This window comes from Macrobrachium rosenbergii, chromosome 11, assembly GCF_040412425.1.
Source record: "Macrobrachium rosenbergii isolate ZJJX-2024 chromosome 11, ASM4041242v1, whole genome shotgun sequence".
Taxonomy (NCBI): Eukaryota; Metazoa; Arthropoda; class Malacostraca; order Decapoda; family Palaemonidae; genus Macrobrachium; species Macrobrachium rosenbergii.
Window position 1 is genome coordinate 24,167,135 of NC_089751.1, and position 21,063 is coordinate 24,188,197.

The 21,063-nt window shown below is 36.0% G+C and overlaps 1 long non-coding RNA gene across 1 annotated transcript in view; it reads left to right on the forward strand.

Annotated features, from left to right (window-relative positions):
- The window catches only part of LOC136843247 (uncharacterized), a 379,609-nt gene extending 366,692 nt beyond the window's left edge, over positions 1-12,917 (forward strand). Inside the window, exon 4 of the long non-coding RNA XR_010854496.1 lies at positions 12,169-12,917. This is a non-coding gene — a long non-coding RNA (uncharacterized lncRNA). The remainder of the gene's footprint in view (positions 1-12,168) is intronic.
- The last annotated feature ends 8,146 nt before the right edge of the window (positions 12,918-21,063 follow it).

Consider the following 21,063-nt stretch of genomic DNA (forward strand, 5'->3'; position numbering starts at 1 on the left):
ATATATATATATATATACAGTATATATATATATATATATATATATATATATATATATATATGATTATTATAACTTTTTTATGTGGTTCATTTATCACACATTACCGCAGGTGAAAAGTAAGAGACGGATGTAGGTCCTGACCGGTTTCGACTTTATTTCCAAGCCACTGACGAAGAACTAATACAGAGTATAAGAAGTCACAAATATACAGTATATACTACAGGAACAGTACTGACGAACATACACAACCATTAGAGACTACATATCCACCCACAGGCGGTGTCAAGGTAGGAGTGGCCTTCAAAACTCATTTGGCTAAAAATCACAATATACTCTCAGGGGACAATACTGATAAACATACCGACCACAGGCGACCACAGTACAGGGGCAGTAGTGCTAATGAGTTTCCAAACTCCGCCTCCCTGACACCTGTCAGGTGTGGATCTGAGGTCGCCTATGGTCGTATGTTTATCAGTATTGTTCCCTGAGAGTATATTGTGATTTTTAGCCAAATGAGTTTTGAAGGCCACTCCTTCGTCGACACCGGCCTGTGGGTGGATATGTAGTCTCTAACGGTTGTGTATGTTCGTCAGTACTGTTCCTGTAGTATATATATTTGTGACTTTCTATACTCTGTATTAGTCCTTCGTCAATGGCTTGGGAATAAAGTCGAAACCGGTCAGGACCTACTTTTCACCTGCGGTAATGTGTGGTGTATATATATATATATATATATATATATATATATATATATATATATATATATATATATATATATATATATATATATATATATATATATATATATATATATATATATATATATAATATATATATATAAAACCGAAACCAAAATGCAAATAGGAGCGTTGTTAGAAATATTACAGTTGACTTTATGAATTTCAGGACATAGCATGGCAAGCTTAGGAAAAATCTAGCAGACATGTACCAGATAATACATCTGTTTCTAGAAAGTCGCTAAACGTAAATACCTGACAAAAGAACATTTATCGTATGATAATGTTGTGTTAATTATAACAAAAAATTGTGGAATTTCCATATGTCTTCCTAAATGCCGTATTATGTTCTGAAATTCATGCAGTCACTGTACAGTTATAAAAAAAAACAAAATAAAAAAATAAATAAATAAAAGGCGGTAAGGAATGATTGATGAAGCCAGGGCAGGTCATTTGGGTAAAGAAGTTAGGAGCATCAGAGTAGGCCAACAGGAGGATCATAATTGTGTTTATGCACGTGACTTCATTTGTATTGTTTTCGTTACTCTCAGATTCTCTGCTGTTTTATTGCACGCACTCAGAATTAGAGAAGAAACATAGTCTATTTTTTATGAGTTCGTTATTGACATAACATTGTTCGTCTCTTTTTTTCGCTGTTAATAGTTCCATTGTTCGCTTTCTCCTGTAGCTGACTTGGTTTTTAATCCCCTTTTGGAAATCTATTGTTGCAGTCACACTGTGTTGTCTTTGAATGTATTTTGCTTAGGTAGTCTAACGATTTCAGAAGTTTTATCGTAATTGATTGTCACATATATACAGCGTATATATATGTGTGTGTATAAATACTTATATGTATAATGTCCTGTATATATATATTATATATATATATATATATATATATATATATATATATATATATATATATATATATATATATATATATATCAGCAAAGCTGTAAGAATTTAAGTTACTAGATTTTAATTTTGTTTTCTATCATAACGCATATGAATTTATGTGCATACAGTGTATTTTTGCAAATACTAAGCCACAAGTAACCCATTATTGTCGAATTTGCATTTCCTTTGGAATAATAAACAATTAAAAAATGCGCCGAAGAAAAGTTTTCTGTACAGCGTATCATGCTGCATGAAACTCTCAGTCGCGGCCCGTGAAACTTTCAGCCACGGCCCGGTGGTGGCCTGTGTTGTTGGCACCTGTAGTGGTGCCAGACGTACGGTCATGGCTAACTTTAACCTTAAATAAAATAAAAACTACTGGAGCTAGAGGGCTGCAATTTGGTATGTTTGATCAACATACCAATTTGCAGCCCTCTAGCCTCAGCAGTTTTTAAGATCTAAGGGCGGAGAGAAAAAGTGCGGACGGACCGACAAATAGCCATCTCAACAGTGTTCTTGTACAGAAAACTAAAACCGATGAGGAATTATATAAGTCATCCTTCTCTGACTAGGATTCAAACTAATACTTTTTGCTGTTAGAAGTAGGTTCACAGGTACCATAACCACCCAGCCATGAAGAAAGAGAAATCGATAACACTGCTGTCAGGTGTAAAATTGACAAACTATCATACGTATCCACGTTTTATAGCATGTCATGGTGAGAAAGGTTGATATAGATTCTAAGCACAGAACCTGAATTCGAGAGAAAGATATCAACTGAGGTATCTCTTGGTGGCTGGGTGGTTATGGTCAAGTGCACCTTGCTTTCTGCCTCAAAAGTCATAGTCTCGAATCCTGGTCTGGTAGGACTAGTAATTAATTCCCTGATGATGTAAGTTATTCCTAGGTAGAGTTGATAAGTTATTTATGGCGTATTATTTGAAAGTATTAAAAAAAATCTTGAAACTGACAAACTATCATTATATATATTATATATGTGTGTAAAAGTATATATATACATGTTAATATGCGTGCGGATAGATAGGAGTCAGTGATTCCAAAACACACTGAGGCTTTTTTATAGTATTTCCAAAATCAGTGAAGTATTCATCCCTACAAACAGAAACGAAGATACTTAGATGTAATAATTGCCACAGCATTTATGTTCCACCCCAAACCCATAACTCGTAAAAAAACGTGAACAGTGTCGACATAAAAAGCGTGGAATACTGAATAACACGTAATAAAAAACAGAAGTAGCCAGTTAACTCTGGAGGTCAGCTCACTGTGATGCATAGTGTTGACAGAAGTTGGTGGAAGGATGCATTTCATTTCCTTCTTGTCTATAAGCTTTAAAGAAAAAACATTCATTTGAAAGAAACTCAGCTAACGAACTGACGATAATTACACTTGACGCTACAGCCCTTGAAGATTGTTGATGATCTCTCTTACATGTGAGTACTTGATGAATTCACATTTGATATAAACATCTGCCCTTTTTCAGTCTGGTGACTTGTAGATACTGCTGTGGGATCCTGAATCATTGCATATTATAAGATTTCCGGTGAAGTACTTAAACCTAGCAGTGAATCTCTGGGCGTTATTCTCATTCTGCTGTGTACTCATGACATCAGTCTTCCATGTATGAATTGCTAATCGTCCAAGGTTTTAATTTTATATCACTGATATGCCGACATTAATTTTGTTGGAACTAAGGGTGCTTTCTTAGACCACTTCTTTCTTCGTTTGTCCCGGATTGAGCGGCTGATTTCCATTTTCTGAGTAGAAAGATCACAATTCTTATCTTAACCAGTGCTTTCCCGCAAGGTTCACTGCCCCTGTCAAACAAAAGCTGTGGTTCCTGTGTCAACCACAGAGTCAGTTTCTTTACTGTTAAAGTGAACTTGGTGCTTTAATGTATCGTTGGCTCTGATGCCAACAAACGTCATAGCTCTCTTTAAATGATTCCACTCGTTGTAATGTTCCTTTTTGTATGCAGCACGCCAGCTCTGTATGTCGTGATTTTGGCAATAATTACAAAGTGGCATTATATATATATATATATATATATATATATATATATATATATATATGTGTGTGTGTGTGTGTGTGTGTGTGTGTGTGTGTGTGTGTGTGTGTATCATATACATATATATAAATGTATATATACATATATGAACGTAAGAGGCAGCTATGGAATTTTTCACATCCAAAAAGCTAGCCTAACCCACATTCATCTTCTTTGTACATAACCAAAGTTTTGTACAGTTAATTAAAGGGACTCGACATTCACTGGAGGAAAGCTGCAATATTGGCCAGATATGCAACATAATAGCTGTAATTTTGACATACTTCCACCCAGTTGTTAAATCTCAGCAAACACCAAATATGAAAGAGAATGCAACGCTTGATAGCACTCATTAGCAAGGTTTCTTACTAGCAGAGTTAGCTCTTTTTCCGAAGCATTTTTCAGCTGTTGGGCATAAAAACCCGAGCTTACTTCTTTTTATGCATAGAACATTAGGAGGAGAAGAGAGTGATGAAAGTTGTAAGCTTAGGCTTGGGATAAGTGATGATACTGAATAGTGGCAAACATGAATGTGTTTTGGTACACTGTTAAAAGAAGGATTGACAATGACATACAATGGCATTATCGCATCATTTCAAATGTTCAACGCATGCGTATCGCGCGTGTTATTAGTATTACAGTAGTGGATATTCAACTTTTTGTTTTCCCTTCCTGTGTTTCAAAATCTGACCTACGGAATTTATTCGCTAGTTTGTCTTATAAACTGTCTCCTTTCCTTACCACACTCTGTTCTTGTTATTTATTAGACGCTGCAGTCATACTACAAAAATAGACATTTCAAGTCTCAAACATTTCGTTTCCAAACATAGTGCTTGTGGTATTCAAAATCACAAGCAGGGTGTAGATAGCCACATGAAACGAATTAAGAATAGGTTGCAAAGTAGATTTAAATCCTTTTGGAAACGAATAGTAGGCAAACTCTTCATCCTTCTGTCTAATCAGCCTTTGTTTAATGCAGCCGACGAATCAATAACGAGACATGACTCATGAAACGCCTCCGGCTAGACTTTTTGAAAAGGAACCAAATTACTGTATGATAATGACCGCCCGGCTTGTGGGGCGCATAGTGTTTGCAAAAGTAAGAAATATGCAAATAGAGCTTCTATTCATTCCTTGTTTCGACAAAAGAAACAGTAAGTCCAGCACCCCTGGATTTTTTCTTTCCTATCTATTATGGCAGACTTCATGGCGATAGCTGTGCTTGCTTTTTCAAGCATCAGTTTTTTTTTTTATTTGAAATTGATTGTTGGAACGGAAACGCTGCAGTAAGGCTTGGCATTTTGTATAGGAGTAGTTACGTTGCATGCTGAGAGGATGTATGCATATGTATAGTTTATAGGCTATACATATCAATATTTTTGGCAAAATAGGCTATACCTATCAATATTTTTGGCAAAAGTAAGCCATTTCACTTAACAGGGGAGAGCGACTCCCGTGAAAAGACAATGAGTACTGACACATTCACGCTTATACTGCTGAAATTTGGCTGAACTTTATATACAGAAAACTTCAGAGTAATAGCTGTTTCATACACCTACACAGATTGCGCCTAACCCCTCTACGCACAGTGCGCTGTTCATCTTTATCCAGTACGTATTCTTTCCCTTTCTGGATGGTAAGAGCCCTTTTGTCCAGTGTCACTTTATAGGAGGTGGTTCCCGAAGAAAGCAAGTCAAAATTAAGTGGCTTATTCGCTCTTTAACTGCATAGTCATAGATGACTTGTTATCATGAAAACGTCCAGATCATCATCCACTTCACACTCACAAAAACAAAAGAAACAGATTTCATGAATTTGTCCCTTCCTCCGAAGTTCCGAACTAGAGACACACTCTTCACTTTTCGTCTCTGTTTTCCGCACGCACACACACACACACACACACACACACACACACACACACACACACACACACACACACTTGAATACTGTAGTCCTCCCAGAGCACCATCTCTCCCACCCCTTCCACTTTTAATCCGTACTCCTATTCAGAATAATTCATTTCCATTCTTCCACTATCCCTACTAACATTTATTGCTTCAACTACCTGGATTCTACCTGTTAATTTTATTCTCACGTACTTGAACTTTCAGCAGTCTTCACTTACTCAAGCAAACTCGTACGCTAGTCTTTGTGTAGTTTCTCTTCAGTATCACCATTAACACTGTATCATTTGTATAAATCAGCCAATCTGTTTCCTAGCCACAAACCCATTCTCGCATCCCGCAAAATTACACATTCATCTTTTGGTTGTTTCTCAATTCTCTCGTCATTCCATCCATAAAATATGTAACAGCTAGACCATGCCAGTTATTCTCCCATCTATATATTTTATCATTGCTATCATTATCATTCCATCCATAAAATAAATTTTCCCCCTTTTACTCTCAAACCTCTCATATAGATGTTTCATAACAAACACTCGGTCCACGTACCTTTTCCCATGTTTAAACCCCAAAGACGCTTCCCAACCGTATCAGTTGTATTCTGTCTCATCCTTTCAATCAAAACCATTCCATGCTCCTCATGTGGTATACCAAGAAATTCCATGTTTTAGGAATTACACAGTACCTAAATTAAACTTTTACGCCAATTCCCCTTTTTACACTATGACTCTTTTAGTAAACGGTTTGTGCAAATTATCCATAACCATTATGGTGCGATTAATTTAAAATTAATTCCCAAAAATCCTTTAACAATTGGTTCATTTTTTAACTACAAGGATCGATTAAGCCCTTTTTTATCCTCTAACGTGATATATAAGTATACTTGCCCTAAGTGTAACTCTGGGACATATGTCGGATCCACGAGGAGGTTACTGAGGGGTCAGAATCGACTCCCATCGGGGAACAAGCTTTCGTACTGGTTGTAGACTCTCCAATCCAGAGCATTCTAATACCAGAGCTCATTCCAACATTTGTAAAACTCATATTGAAAGAAATGATTTCAGCATAATAGGCCAAACAGCAAATCCTCACGAATTGCCTATAATCGAGTCATTGTTTATCAAAAAACTAGTCTCCCAGTTAAATACCCAAACCTCCTCTACTCAACTTTACCTGAAATACCCAAACCTCCTCTAATCAACTTTACCTGAGTTGACTCTCTATAAGCATTCTGCCTTTTGCTCTCTCCACCTAAGGTTGGTTAGCGGTCTCTTGTTCTGTTGTGTTTTTTATCTGTATTATATTTGCTGAATTTTATTTTTATTTTTCTTATGACTTTTAAAGCCTTTACAGTAACTTTTTGAGTAATTTATTCATTATTCAACAGATCCCTGATGCTGTAATAAAGAAATTATTACGAAACGTTGGAAATAAAGAAATATGTTAGAGTTAACTGGTTTCCCTGGTCCACCCTCACACATATTTTCATTCAAGATGCGGAGCAGAAATTATTTCCTACTCTCTTTTGTGTCCTTCCTTATGATTACTCTCCCTCTCTATCACACACTGATCCCTCGGTGGCATCATGTGAAATGAAAGCTCAGTCTAAAACAGCAAACAAGGGTTAAGAGATTTCATCGCTGATATTATCAGATTGGAAATTAATTGCACCAAGGAAAATGATTGATGATGAACCGCGTCTTGTAATAAGATTGCGGTTAATTTATTTAAAAGCAAGCAAGGCTGCGCTGGGGCTGCTCTCTACGTCAGATAATTGGATCGGGCTCTTTTATTTTCACTTAGTTTCTAAAGCAAACACAAAGGGGCTGTTGTACTTACAGAAGGGGCGAAGGTTAGAGCTGCGATTCCCAGAATATTCCAGAAAGATATTAGAACGAATTTGTACTGCAGAGTCAACTGGTATCGATGTCAGAAAACTTCTTTCTTTAATTTGACATTTCTATTCATTGTATGACTCTATTGTAATTATGTGCTCACGCCATAAATTGTAGAAAATGCAATCAAAAACTTTACTTGTTGAAATCTTTTTCAACACATTATGTAGCTATCATTCAACGCAGAGAATTTATTTGGTATCAAATGAAAGCTTATGGTATGCATGAAGACTGCTGGCGTAAATAAATCACATTATAAAGTGGATATAATATGCTAGGAATCCAGGAACATTTAAAGTTCTTCAGCTACAAACGTTTTTGTTATCGCAATGGCTTAAAAGTTAATAAATATATATAAGCAACCCAAGTTCCATGCGCTTACCAAAAACTTGCAGTTCACCCTGTGTATGGGATTTTTATTTAGTCCATTGCATGCATTTTCATCATCCAGAATATTATTCAGTTTTCAATACAACCACTTCTGTTAAAAATATTTAGCGCTCCAGATTTCTCAGCTTCCGTCATGATGATATTTTTTATCCTTTTTCAATTCATGATGGCTATGATGAATCATTTTGGTACTGTTGGAGTGTCTGGCTTTTTCATATTTCACGACCTCAAACGCTGACGAGTTCACTGCTCCTCCCCTTTCTCCCACCTGTTAGGTGTGAACATTTGGTTTCCAGCCGTCTGTTGTAGAGTCCCTCAAGCAGATATATTGTAAGTTTCTACCACTATGTATTGGTAAGACGCAATCTATCTTGATTTACGCCAAGTGTTTCATTTTCCCTTTTGTATAGCTGCATATATGTTATGCCCTTCAACTAGGTCAATTAGGGTTATAATCTCTTCCTACCTCTGTTTTAAGAACAGCGTCTTATCATCTTACATCCCTGAGATCCTCCGGTAGCAATGGCCAGCATTGGGTCAGCACATTCTTTCTCCCTCTCGACTTCTCTCCATGTATCTATCCTCACAAACGCCTACTGGAATAAAATGCCGAGATGCATAACTAGACTTTATTTGCAAGTTTAACCAAAGTATTTCAGCGAAAGCTGCGGTCATGAAGTGGAGTGACTCACACCCCATGAAAATGGAAGTCATAACTAGAGGAAATTCAGACTCACAGTCAGTCGAATTAATGATTCTATACCAACCAATACTAGTGACTAACACCCTGGTCACCAAATAAAATAAGGTCATAATTATTCTAGACCAAAGTAAATATCATAGAGAATGTTAAAAGAACACCACTTCCAAAATATTCGTCCTCACAGGACGAACCCAGAATTCCTGTTAAAAGAAACATAACATATAATAAAACCTGAAATGATGTATAAAGAAAAGACATTTAAAGCAGAAAATTGCATAATGGAGAACAGAGGAGTTTCACTGCAACACAAACTGGGTATTCCACATAATGTCGGGAAAAAATGTAAGTGTTAATGAGTTATCTTACTCACATTCTATGGCCGCAAATGAACGTTTCTCACAGTGGTTTTTCTTATCCACCAACACTACTCAAAGAGTGAATCACCCAGCTGCAGATCAAAGTGAATAGCTATTGTATGGTTCCTTGGTAATATACACATTAGAGAGTGCACATATGTATAAATTCACTTAAAAACCCCTCCCCGGGAGCGTGACGGCACTGTCAGGTTCACAACGCTTCCATCAATCAGTCACGTTGTCTCCATGCATTTTGGCCATGATCAGAAGGCACAAATGAACTCGTCAGATACCCGCGCCATCTAACTGCAAAAATCACCAACATCAACATAAATGCCACCTGCACAGGATATACCTTTTCACAGGCCAGCACATAGTTCACTAAAAATCTTAGTATATATATATAACATATCTGTATGATTATAATTATAAATATGTATAGGCTATATATATATATATATATGTGTGTGTGTGTGTGTGTGTGTATGTGTATATATATAGATAGATAGATATAGATATCTATATATATATATATATATATATATATATATATATATATATATATATATATAATATACACACAGTAGAGCCCCGGTCCTCGACGCTAATCTGTTCCAGAAGAAGCATCGAGATTCAATTTAGTCGAATTCTGAATCAATTTCTCCCATAAGAAATAACTGAAAATGGATTAATCCGTTCCTGACCACCAGTCATTACCCCAACCTTGCCTTTTTTACAAAACATTACACAAATTACAATTAAATAAGTTCAGAGTTAAATAACTTATCGTATCAGAAGCACTTTTTAAATTTTTAAATGCATACTGTATAAAAAAGAATTGGCCTACGACCAATGTGGCTGTATTACCAATGGTAGACCGAGCACCATAGGCTAGGCTAGGTAGCCTATAGGCACTACCAGAATGTACTGTAACGAGTACACACAAAAACTTGTTAATAATAATAACATTGAAAAACAAACCTGATTATTACAGTAAATTAATAATACGATATTTATAAGCCAAATTACTGTATATCTGTTATCATAAAATTAAGAAAAATTTCCTAAGTTACGTCGGCACCCGGCAGCTTGTGGCATGAGCGGATGTAAAGAAACCAAAGCGCCACCCAGTGGTGTACTGCGGTGCTAATTACATAAGTGTTGTTTACATTCAGTATTTATGGTAAATTTCATACAGAGTCTACTGGAATAGTGTATAAAATCACTGTAAAACATCTAACAATAAATATTATCATACCTTAACATATTGGCACCCATGATTGGATGAAAATTCAGTGCAGAAAGCCAAAAAAATGATGATATACCTGCACAGGCATGTACTTCTCCAAACAACAGCAGCAGCATGTGTGGGCTTTAAATGCTTTTAAATACGCATGGTAAGATCACCACCAACAACGCCAACTAGCGGCAGCCGACCGAAATTTTTTTTTTTTTTTTTTTTTTTTTTTTTAAAACATCATATGATTCATCGGGTCAGATTCCGGTTTGTTGTTCGAGCTCCGACAAAATTTACTCGACATTTCACGTCGAAATCTGATTATGTCAAGTTCTGGCACGGTCAAGGATCAGGGGTTCTACTGTGTTGTGTGTGTGTGTGTGTGTGTGTATATATGTATATATATATATATATATATATATATATATATATATATATATATATATATATATATATATATATATATATATATATATATATTATATATATGTGTGTGTGTGTATATATGTATATATATATATATATATATATATATATATATATATATATATATATATATATATATATATATATATATATATATATACAATATATATATATATAATATTTTATCACATCACCGTGAGTGTTTTTATATTCACAAACATTAAGCCACAAATGTCGTTTAATGTCCAATTCGCTCTTTCTCGAAAATTATAGTGAAGAAGACTAGCATTATAATTAACAAGTGGTTCGTCACCTGGCGGATTTGATCCGCCATAGCAACGACTTCCGTCTTTGGTGACGTTTTTGACCACGGGGCTGTCAAGAGAGGTATAAGTCAACACTGACTGTCGTACACATGTCGGCATCAGCCCACCCCCACCATGACTGCCTATTGGTAAGTTTGAAAAACGAAGCTATTTATGAATTTTTATTACATCACGTGACTTTTTTTTTTATTTACATACAATAAGCTACAAATGTCGTTTAAATCGAATTCGCTCTATTTCGGAAATACTACCAGAAGGGAATGATAGTTGACAGCCCAGTGGTAAAAGTACTCATCACTGAAGTCGGAGGTTGTCGCTTTCAATGAATAGAATCCGCCAGGTGACGGTATTATTTCCAAGCTTGAGCTAATTGGGTATTAAACGACATTTGTAGCTTAATGTCTGTGAACATAAAAAATTTCACGATGTGATAAAAGTTCATAAACAGCTCCTTGTTTCAAACATACCAATTGGTTGTCATGGTTGGGATGGGTTGGTGCTGACGCTAAATATAAATACCTGCATTCAACGGGCATGTGTACGACAGGGTGGTATCAACTCGTTCTTCTCTGGACAGATTAGTGGTAAAAGTATTTGTCACTGAAGTTGGAGGTTGTTGCTGCCGGTGGATCAAATCTGTCTGGTGACGAACCACTTATCAGTGTGCTGCTAATGAGCCTTTTGTATAGCAGATGCAGTAGTGAATGTTTCTTCACAAGGAGCTCATTCACGATACAGAAGTTTAAGCATAAATGTGAAAGTAATCACTGTCTTGTTTATACTCTGGAACTACCCCTTATGAAGCATGATTAAATCTATATATATATATATATATATATATATATATATATATAAACATATACATATATATACATATATACACATACATATGTGTATATACACATACATATACATATATATATATATATACATTATTACAAATAATATATGCTGTTCGACCTCTGCTTTGATTTAGTAGAAGATAACCAAAAAAAAGAGAGCGAAGAAAACAGAGAAAGGGAAGCGCCCAGAAAAGCTTCCTCTGTGGAAAGCAGGGAGGGAAGCTGGCTGGTTGTTGTGTTTCAACACCAACCGTCTCAACAGACTATAAGTTTAGTTTAGGGACCTATCCACAGAGAAGGCTTCACGAGGGCCAGCTTTAGTTAGGGTATCCCTTAAGCTCCCTTTTACCTAAAACTTCGTACTGGCGAGTTGTTGTTGTCTTTCAGGCTCCCCGCCCGCTACAAAGGGGGGGGAGTTGTTTACAAGCCACAACCCACTCTTTCGACCCGAGGTCCGAGGGAGTCCAGTGGTCACGAGCAAGGTAAAGAGAGTAGAGAGGTACGCTCACTTCTATGGTGGGGGTAAGTTTGGGGTAGCTAATCCCTCTGCTGGTGTCCAGACGGTCAAACCCAAGTCGAGTGGGTCAGTCAGACGATCGGAATATAGGCGACCCGGAAATGAACTTGTTTTTTGTTGATGTTTTCTTTGTACCCGTCTTTTTTTTTTTTTTTATGTAATGCAAGAATGAATACATATATGCACAGACACTCATATATGTGTTTAATTGTTTAAGCATATGGGTATGGAGAGTATTTGACATATTATTCAGTAATTCATAAGGCAAAGAAAAATCAATACTAATCCATGATATGGAGATATTTATTTACAAAAGTACAAATCCATTATTTTGAAAGCTTGAGTATTTTGTTACATTTTGATCTATTAGATACAATTTTATTATTCAACACTCTCATTCTAAAAAACATGCGACATCTTACGAAAAATGTTATTATATCCATAGGGAGCATTACATGTTTTTCAATAATGAATGATAATGCTTGCACATTACCCTTTCCTGGCCTAAGAGTATCATATCCATGATGAATGTTGAACAGTTTTTCCATTATTTTCAGCTTTTCATAAAATTCCTTACTTGGCAATGTTAACTTATTTTGCTGTCTCTCAATAACGCTAACCCAAGTGCCACTTTTTATTCTCCAACTTGCAGCCTAGAAATTGATACCTAGGAAATTTTGAGGCCATGTATCCGCCAACATACCGAAGACCCTCTCTGTCTGCAACATGTGACAAAGTACTTGTCTGTTCTTCAAATTCCAAATCGTATGTATTGTCGTCTTCTGTGATAAAATCTTTTCCTCCATGGAAGCAAACACCATGGCTGAGATAGAGAGCTCTTTTTCCAAATCCTTTTCTGCCACATCTTCACTCTTATCATGAGAAATGTATGATTCTTTACACATCGTGGCATCACTACATTGGTTAGGTTATTGCAATTCCTTCCCATTATAGAAATGTCTTTACCGAGAAGATATGACTTAATTCTTCTCTTAAATGTAACCGGACAAGGATGATCGTAGCAAATGCCCATTTGTCTGATGCATCCAAACATATGCTCTAATCCATCCTGATTGAGTCTGTAAGTTAATATGTATGATACATCATATTTAGCTTTCACCATTTCATATAACAGGGGCAAAAGATTTGCACGAAATGATAATTCCTTCTGAAACTGATACAGGCTCACACGTTTACGCCCACACACTCTCATTGTTTTAGCAACGCTTTTCATTTCCTCCAGAATTTTATTTTGTTGTGTCAGTTGCAACCCATATGCATTTCTTTGTGCCTTTTGTCATAAGGAACTCTTGAATTGAATAAATCAAACCATGCATCAGCAAGTTTGATAAAATCTCGAGTACTTTTCCAATGTTTGCTCTCTAAAAGTCCTTGTTTTCCATAAAAGTCTATTGCTTTTGAAGTAGTTTCTGATAGAAGCTGAACGGCTTTCTTCACATTCATGCGTGCTGTTCCTTAACACATAAATTATTTTCAGTCAAGCGATAGGTGGGTCGTAAATCACTTACACTCTTCTTGACAATTTCTCGTACACATTCACTTTGAACAAAGCTTCCATCACTTAACTGGAAGCCATAATCAAGAAAATTATTCCTTATTAGTTTAATAAGATGAGGGGGTCAGCAAATACATACACCTCTCTCTCCGAATCATAAGGATTTGAAAATGAAATGGTTTCTGTACTTATACCAATACTATTCCAAAGGCTGACATTTGTAGGGCCCATATCACTTACTATAGCTACCAATGGAAAACCAATACTCTCTACACTTACAATTAACTTGTATAATAAGTTTTTGGTCATATTGGTGTTGAAATTGTAAAAACAAGCTGTTTCCATGCTTGTGTAAGTCCTCGAATCATTACACACTGCACTCTAGATTGTGGATCAAATAATTCGTCTATTCCCTATCGTAGGACCAGATTTGAGAAATTGTACATTCATCAAAAGACATTACACATAATCGTTTATATTCATTCATTGAATGACCCTTTTCTTTCAACATTTGAAGCACTGTTTGCAAAATGCCCGGTTCCGCGTCTATTTTTGATGACCAACGTTTTAAAGTACTCTCTGAAGGAAGAGGAATTCCACATTGTTTACGCAAATATTTATATGCTTTAGGACCTATATTCCTTAAAGTTATTGCTCGGCTTATATCAGACACTGACCAACGTTTCATGTATTTACCATTTATGATGCTTTCCACATGAGATGGAGAAAAAAGTTTGCCAAGGAATGTCTTGCACCGTAAAACGTCGTTATTTAATTTGTTAATATTATCCACTAACACTCTCTTTTCTTTCTCCCACTGTTCTTTTTCTGAGATGAGATTATTTCTTTCCTGCATAACCTCTTCTAGTTGGCGCTGCACATCCTCCAGTGTCTTTGTTTCATCTTGCTGATCTACGTCATCCAAATCTTGCACGAATGAAACATCTCCATTTTCAACATGAATTTCTTCACCACATACTGATCTATTTTCTTCAAATGATTCTTCAACTAATCGTTTCAGATTTCTTCTCTCTGCACGTGATTGTTGAAATCTGTTTAGCTCATCAGTACCTAATATAAAGAAGAAATAATATTAGTTATGCCAAGTAATAAAAAAATTCTTTTTACTCTCTTCTCTCTCTCTCTCTCTCTCTCTCTCTCTCTCTCTCTCTCTCTCTCTCTCTCTCTCTCTCTCTCTCATTTCATTTTTATTTACTTTGAAAATATGTTCGATCATAATTTTTTCTTATTATAAGGCTATGAAATATCTCTCTCTCTCTCTCTCTCTCTCTCTCTCTCTCTCTCTCTCTCTCTCTCTCTCTCTCTTTTTACGTATATATGTATAACCTATATTTATAACATTGTATATACAGTTATTTCCAAGATTATACATATGGACTAATTACAGTAATATCATTAGAGATGGTTGATACTGACCTTTAGATTTAGGCAAGTGAAGAAGAAGAGTTGGAACTGCAAGTGACTTCAAAAGTCTCTTTCTAGGAGCACTGGTTACATTTGCTGAAATTTGTTCTTGACTTTTAAATAAGCACTGTCCTCAAAATGTCTGCTACATATCCTGCTGTTAGGATAATTGAATTTGTCTTTTCTACGACAAACATGAATCCACTTTTGTCTTGTTTCTGCATCTTTAGGGAAGCGAAAAATGATATGCCTTCTTTCTTTCTACCATGAGAATTGCAACCAAACACTGCACAAATAAATGGCATTTCTCGAAAATTACTCTATATAATAAAACGGTAACCCACTGGTGATTGAAATGTACTGAAGAGAAATTTGTATACTGCTATTGACAATAACACACGAACAACTGATGTGAGTGAAGTCAATCACAGGAGTTTATAGTGACCCAGGTCACAAACCGACCTGCGGACACCAGACACCAGCGGCTTGGGGGGGATAATCTGCACCCCCCCACAAGTGAGCGTACCTGTCTACTCTCTTTACCTTGGTCACGAGGAGAGAGCGTAAAAGTGGTATCGGAGGATCGATTCAACAGACCCCGGGCGTCAGATGCAAGTGCGCACCGTTGCTCTACGAGAAGGTAAGTCTGAAGATGGCAATTACTCTCCATTCTTCTGTTATATTTCCCACTGTATTTGTGGTTTAAGTTTCCCTCCTCTCAGTTACTGACTAAAGAACCCTAGTGAAACCATATCTCATTTATGAAGTCGATTGTATGAAGTATTAGTGTTGCCTAAAGTATCCTCCATGGTGTTAACCTAATATTCTCGATTTAAAATACCCCCCTTGCAGTAATTAAGGATAAGTGAGAGGATCCGTTCAAGTAATAGTCAGGCACGCCTTGGAACCTGGTCCTACCTTTTCTTGGAGGAGGATTAGCCATAATATACTAGAGAACCGATTATAAGAGCGTCACTAGAGCGACTCAGCTGTTGAGTCATACTCTAAAGTTGGGGAAATATTATTGTGTCCAAAGGGGGACGAATTGGGGAGCTGTTATTGACTCACGTAGATTACCAGCGGGGTTTATTTAATTCATTTGTCTTCAGAATAAATAAAAATATTCAGTACCCTAGTTCCAACTGGCAACTGAATCTAATTACGTTAATTATGTGTCTTTTTGGGTAACTTTTAGCCTTAATTGATGGGTCTTGGGTAAAGCACGGCTGTATAAATCACAGTAATTAATAATTAGGCTCATACGCCGAATGACCCATATAACACACACACACACACATACACACACACACACACACACACACACATATATATATATATATATATATATATATATATATATATATATATATACACATTTGTATATACATATATATATACATATATATACATGTATATATACACATATGTACACTCATATATATATATATGTATACATATATATTCATATATGTGTATATATATATATATATATATATATATATATATATATATATATATATATATATATATATATATAAAATGTACATTATAAAAATAAAACCATTTCCATGCTATGAGGAATGTATGATTGCAAGGCGTCGTTTCGTTTGAAAGGGTTATGAAATCTAGAGTAATCAAGAAAACGAACTTTGATTATTATCAGCGTCATGGAGCTTTACCGGTGGCAAGATTGACGGTGAGCCTCGTAAGTTAATGAAGTGGAGGTCTCGTGGTGTCTATGTCTTGGTGTGTATCTTCTCACCAATTTTCAGTCATCGAAAGATGCAGCAAAGCAATGGATTCAGTTGATGTCAGGTTCACTGTGGTTGGATCGTTAGTGCAAATCCACGCCAGCACTGAAGAAAATGGATCCTGATGCAGTTTTTATTGGCTAAATTATTGCCTTGACTTTTGCAGCGTTCTGACAACGCTATGTCATTTGGTATCAGTGTTGGGAAATAGCTTTGCATTGCTCCTCCTAATTTTCACGTTTACCGGTAAACTTATATGAATGTTTGAGTGTTGAAATTTCTTTCTGTTGGTTGTATTCTATTTATCTTTATTATTTTTAGTCGTTTTATAAGCTAGATTTTTTTCTACTTTATCGTGCTCCCCGAATGAAAAGGCAATCGGGATGCTATTGTGGTTGACCTGCTCTCTACATGATTTTACAGGCGGTAGTCACATTCTTAGGTTGAATTTTTTCCTACAGGTCCGTGTGTACAAACTCCAAAATCGTGTATTCTTCTAATGTACTGATTTAACCCTAACTCTGCATGTGGCATTTTGGTATTCCAGCAAATACTTTCCCCACACATATATATGTAGTGTCGATTCAGTTTTGAAGGTAAAAAATTCTGCAGTTTGTCAAAGTCAAGATGGCCGACGCAGTATAGGTGAACATGCATTTGTCTTAAATTCATGATATAGGTTTCAGTTTTTACATTTTTGAGAGACAGTTGTCAAGTTGAGCTAAATTTCCAGAGGTGGTATTATACTAAGTCGATTATTCTGTCCCTTTCAGCTGCAACCACCATTCTCCGAAGTGGATCTCTTTCAGCTTTATAATAAATGTAATAAATACGAACTTCTTTAGGATGGCAAAAGTCTAATTTGTTCATAGAATAGAACTTGCAGTTCAGACTGGTCTGCAAAATGACCTGCGGATTGTTGAACCATGATACGTACATTCTGTTTGGCCTACAGTAGGAGTCTCTTCTGATGGTGCAATATGGGATAGATATGAAAATCACCAAATCTTCATCATAACTAAAGGTATTGGAACATTAAAACTGTTGCAATCTGTTCAGCATCTTCCTCACCTCCTCTCTTTCTGTGTCTGCCTTCTTCAGTGTTCACACTCATCTCATCATTTTCATCTAGTCCTGACTTCTTGGAATCAGAGGCCAACCGAGTTCACTTATAGTATTTCAGGCACCAAACCTTCCTTGCAGTTTCATTACTAATAATCTTCTCTCGTGTTGATTTGGGGAAGCCAGATTGCATCGATAATTTAACGAATGTTTTTAATACAAAAAATTGCCTTTCTCCAACCTTTTGTGGACACTTTGCTGTGACTTCTCAACCTGATTCATGTTCGCTAAAAGTGAAAAAAACGTGCACTTATGTTACCATTAAAAGCTTTTAAAGAAAAGTATTTAGATATTCAAAGGGTTTAGCTACTCAGAAGACTTTATATACTCCCAGTAAAACAGTGATCATCAAAATACGTATAGCTAGATCAATATAGGCCTATATCGTGACCTGAACTTAAAATCAAAGTTCGTAAGTGAAGTCACTAGATTTCCGATACTGGGCAATGTGTCATCGAAAGCATTTGGAGACTGACGCTCTCATAGGAACAAGTAGAAAGGTCTACCGGAAGATTCCTATGGAGAGAAAGTTATAGCAGATGCCCAATATATATTTCAACATTTGTCTAAATTGCAGTTACGAGCCATTCATATCAGTTAGTAGATTATTCATAAAAATTTTATCGCTACCAATATATGCATCTAGAACAAAGCCATTAACCCTCAGGCTTACCAAGTTCTTCAGCAACAAGTTTAGACAACGTTTCACGTGCTTAAAACACTAGACAATTATGTATAATGTTGTTTTACTTGATGACTGGTTTTACGTTCCTAATGATAAGTTTCGTTTGTGGTATTGCTTTCTAGTTACGATATTTATTTTAGGTAGTGACATATATTATTACTTCAATCATCATTATTAGTAATACATTTTATATTTCTAATATAGTTTTTCGACGTCATTAGGAAGTTACCCAAGCAATCCTCCTGAAAAAGCTGGGCCGGTGCTTTCGGAAACAGCCCAAAGAGTTTGTGATCTTCATTTTTTTGTTTTCCTTTATCGTCAGTTCTTAACGGGGAAATTTTTTCATTTCTTAAAAAGGTCATTACAGTTTCATCCTGGTAATGGAATCTGTACATAGTACTACTGACAAAATATTTTTGTGTTTTTTGCAGTGTAATTTTATTAAATTAATTATGCAACAAAAATATATATAAACAATTTTCTATTCAGTTTATAACATTAGTTAACATCGCTACCTGTTTTGCGTAAGCAGTTTCATGAACAGAAGGATATTAAGAGCTCAGTATTCCATTATTATCAGACTTCCATGGCGCGCTGACTAATTTGGCTGACCTAATAACATCTCTTCAGAAGTTTGATGTAGCGTTTTGGTGACGTCAAGTTAGGCCATTACGTTGAAGATCGTAAGACCGTAACAAGCATGTTACGGTATTCATTATCCATAATTGTTGTTATATATATATATATATATATATATATATATATATATATATATATATATATATATATATATATATATATATATATATATATATATATATATATATATATACATACTGTATATTTACGGGTTTGGGGCAGAGTATGTACATGTGTTTTGTGTGTGTTATACAAGAAATTGACGCAAATTAAACATAATAAAATATTATACATTTAGAATTGCTTACAGAATCGCTGTTGATATCGTAACGAGCAAGGTTGCCATAGAGATAAGTATTGGCATTACGTACACGGAGAATCGGGACAATCAAAGACGGATTATCAAGGCTGACTTGAGGTGTGGGTGGAGTAACTAAGGCGATGGCATTGACTGGAAGGCTAGGCCCCGTGAGAGTCCAGGTAAAAAAGTCACAGGAAAAAAAGTCACATTAATATTTCTTAGATAGTGACCCCCAAGGGTTTAAATCCGGTATGTATCCAGCTTTGCGGCATGTTTAGTATAAGGCAGTTGGTGATTACTGTAAAAGCATAAACAAAAGACTGTAAGTAAATGACTTTTTTCCTGCGACACTTTTCCCTAACCAAAATTGTGACTTTTTTGTTACTTTTTTCCCTGTGACTATATTACTGGCCACCCCGTCAGAGCCCACCTTCTCGGATTATCCTGCCTGATTGATACATACCTGTGGGAGGTAGCTCTTAGGAAACTCCTCAGAAACCCCAGGAGACCTTGTGAAATCTCGGCTATCCTTGGTCATCCTATAGACCGTCTCGAGCCCCGGCTGTTATGAGTATGTTCAAAACTTCCGTAGAAAAAAGCACGGTTTTTTTTTATCTTGTTTCATCCATGATGCCATTGGAAAAAATATTGCATCAGTTCCGTTAATGTCTCAGACAAAAGGCATTTGGCAAACAAAAGGCGTTTGGCAAGCGGTATCTGGCAACTGTTGGTCAGGCGGCGGAGGAGCGCGGTGTACCATGATGAGATTGATGACGGACTAACCGGTTCTGTCACTCGGTTGCGGGCCGCCCTAGAGCAAGAGCCCGTTCCTGCACAAGACTGGCTTGACATAAAACCAACGAACGAGTCGCTCGCTAATGGATACTTTGCGGGCAATGCGTATCCTGATAGCCGAGCTAAATAACATTCCATTTAAAGGAAATTAAAATTATAATTGTTCTTTCGTATGTAATTTTTTTCTCAAGAATTGTGGTTTTAATTTTTTCCTGTAACTCGGCTTACACCAAACTTTTTTTCAGTCTAAAGAGGGTTTTATTTTAGCACTAAAAATTTGTAGTCTTTTATTTTAGCACTCAAAATTTGTAGTCTTCTATGCTTTGCGTATACAGCGTTAAAAACAAAACTGTTTATTATATTTTTTTTCTCAATCAAAATATTAAAAAAATGTTGAATATTAACCTAAAAATGTTTGGCTAGGCCTAATGATTCTTGCCCGATCTGTGAAAGGCGGGGAATCCTATAATATGCAGCATGATTTTGTTAATAAGTATTTGTGTGGTATTAGATTTTCATAATCAATAATGT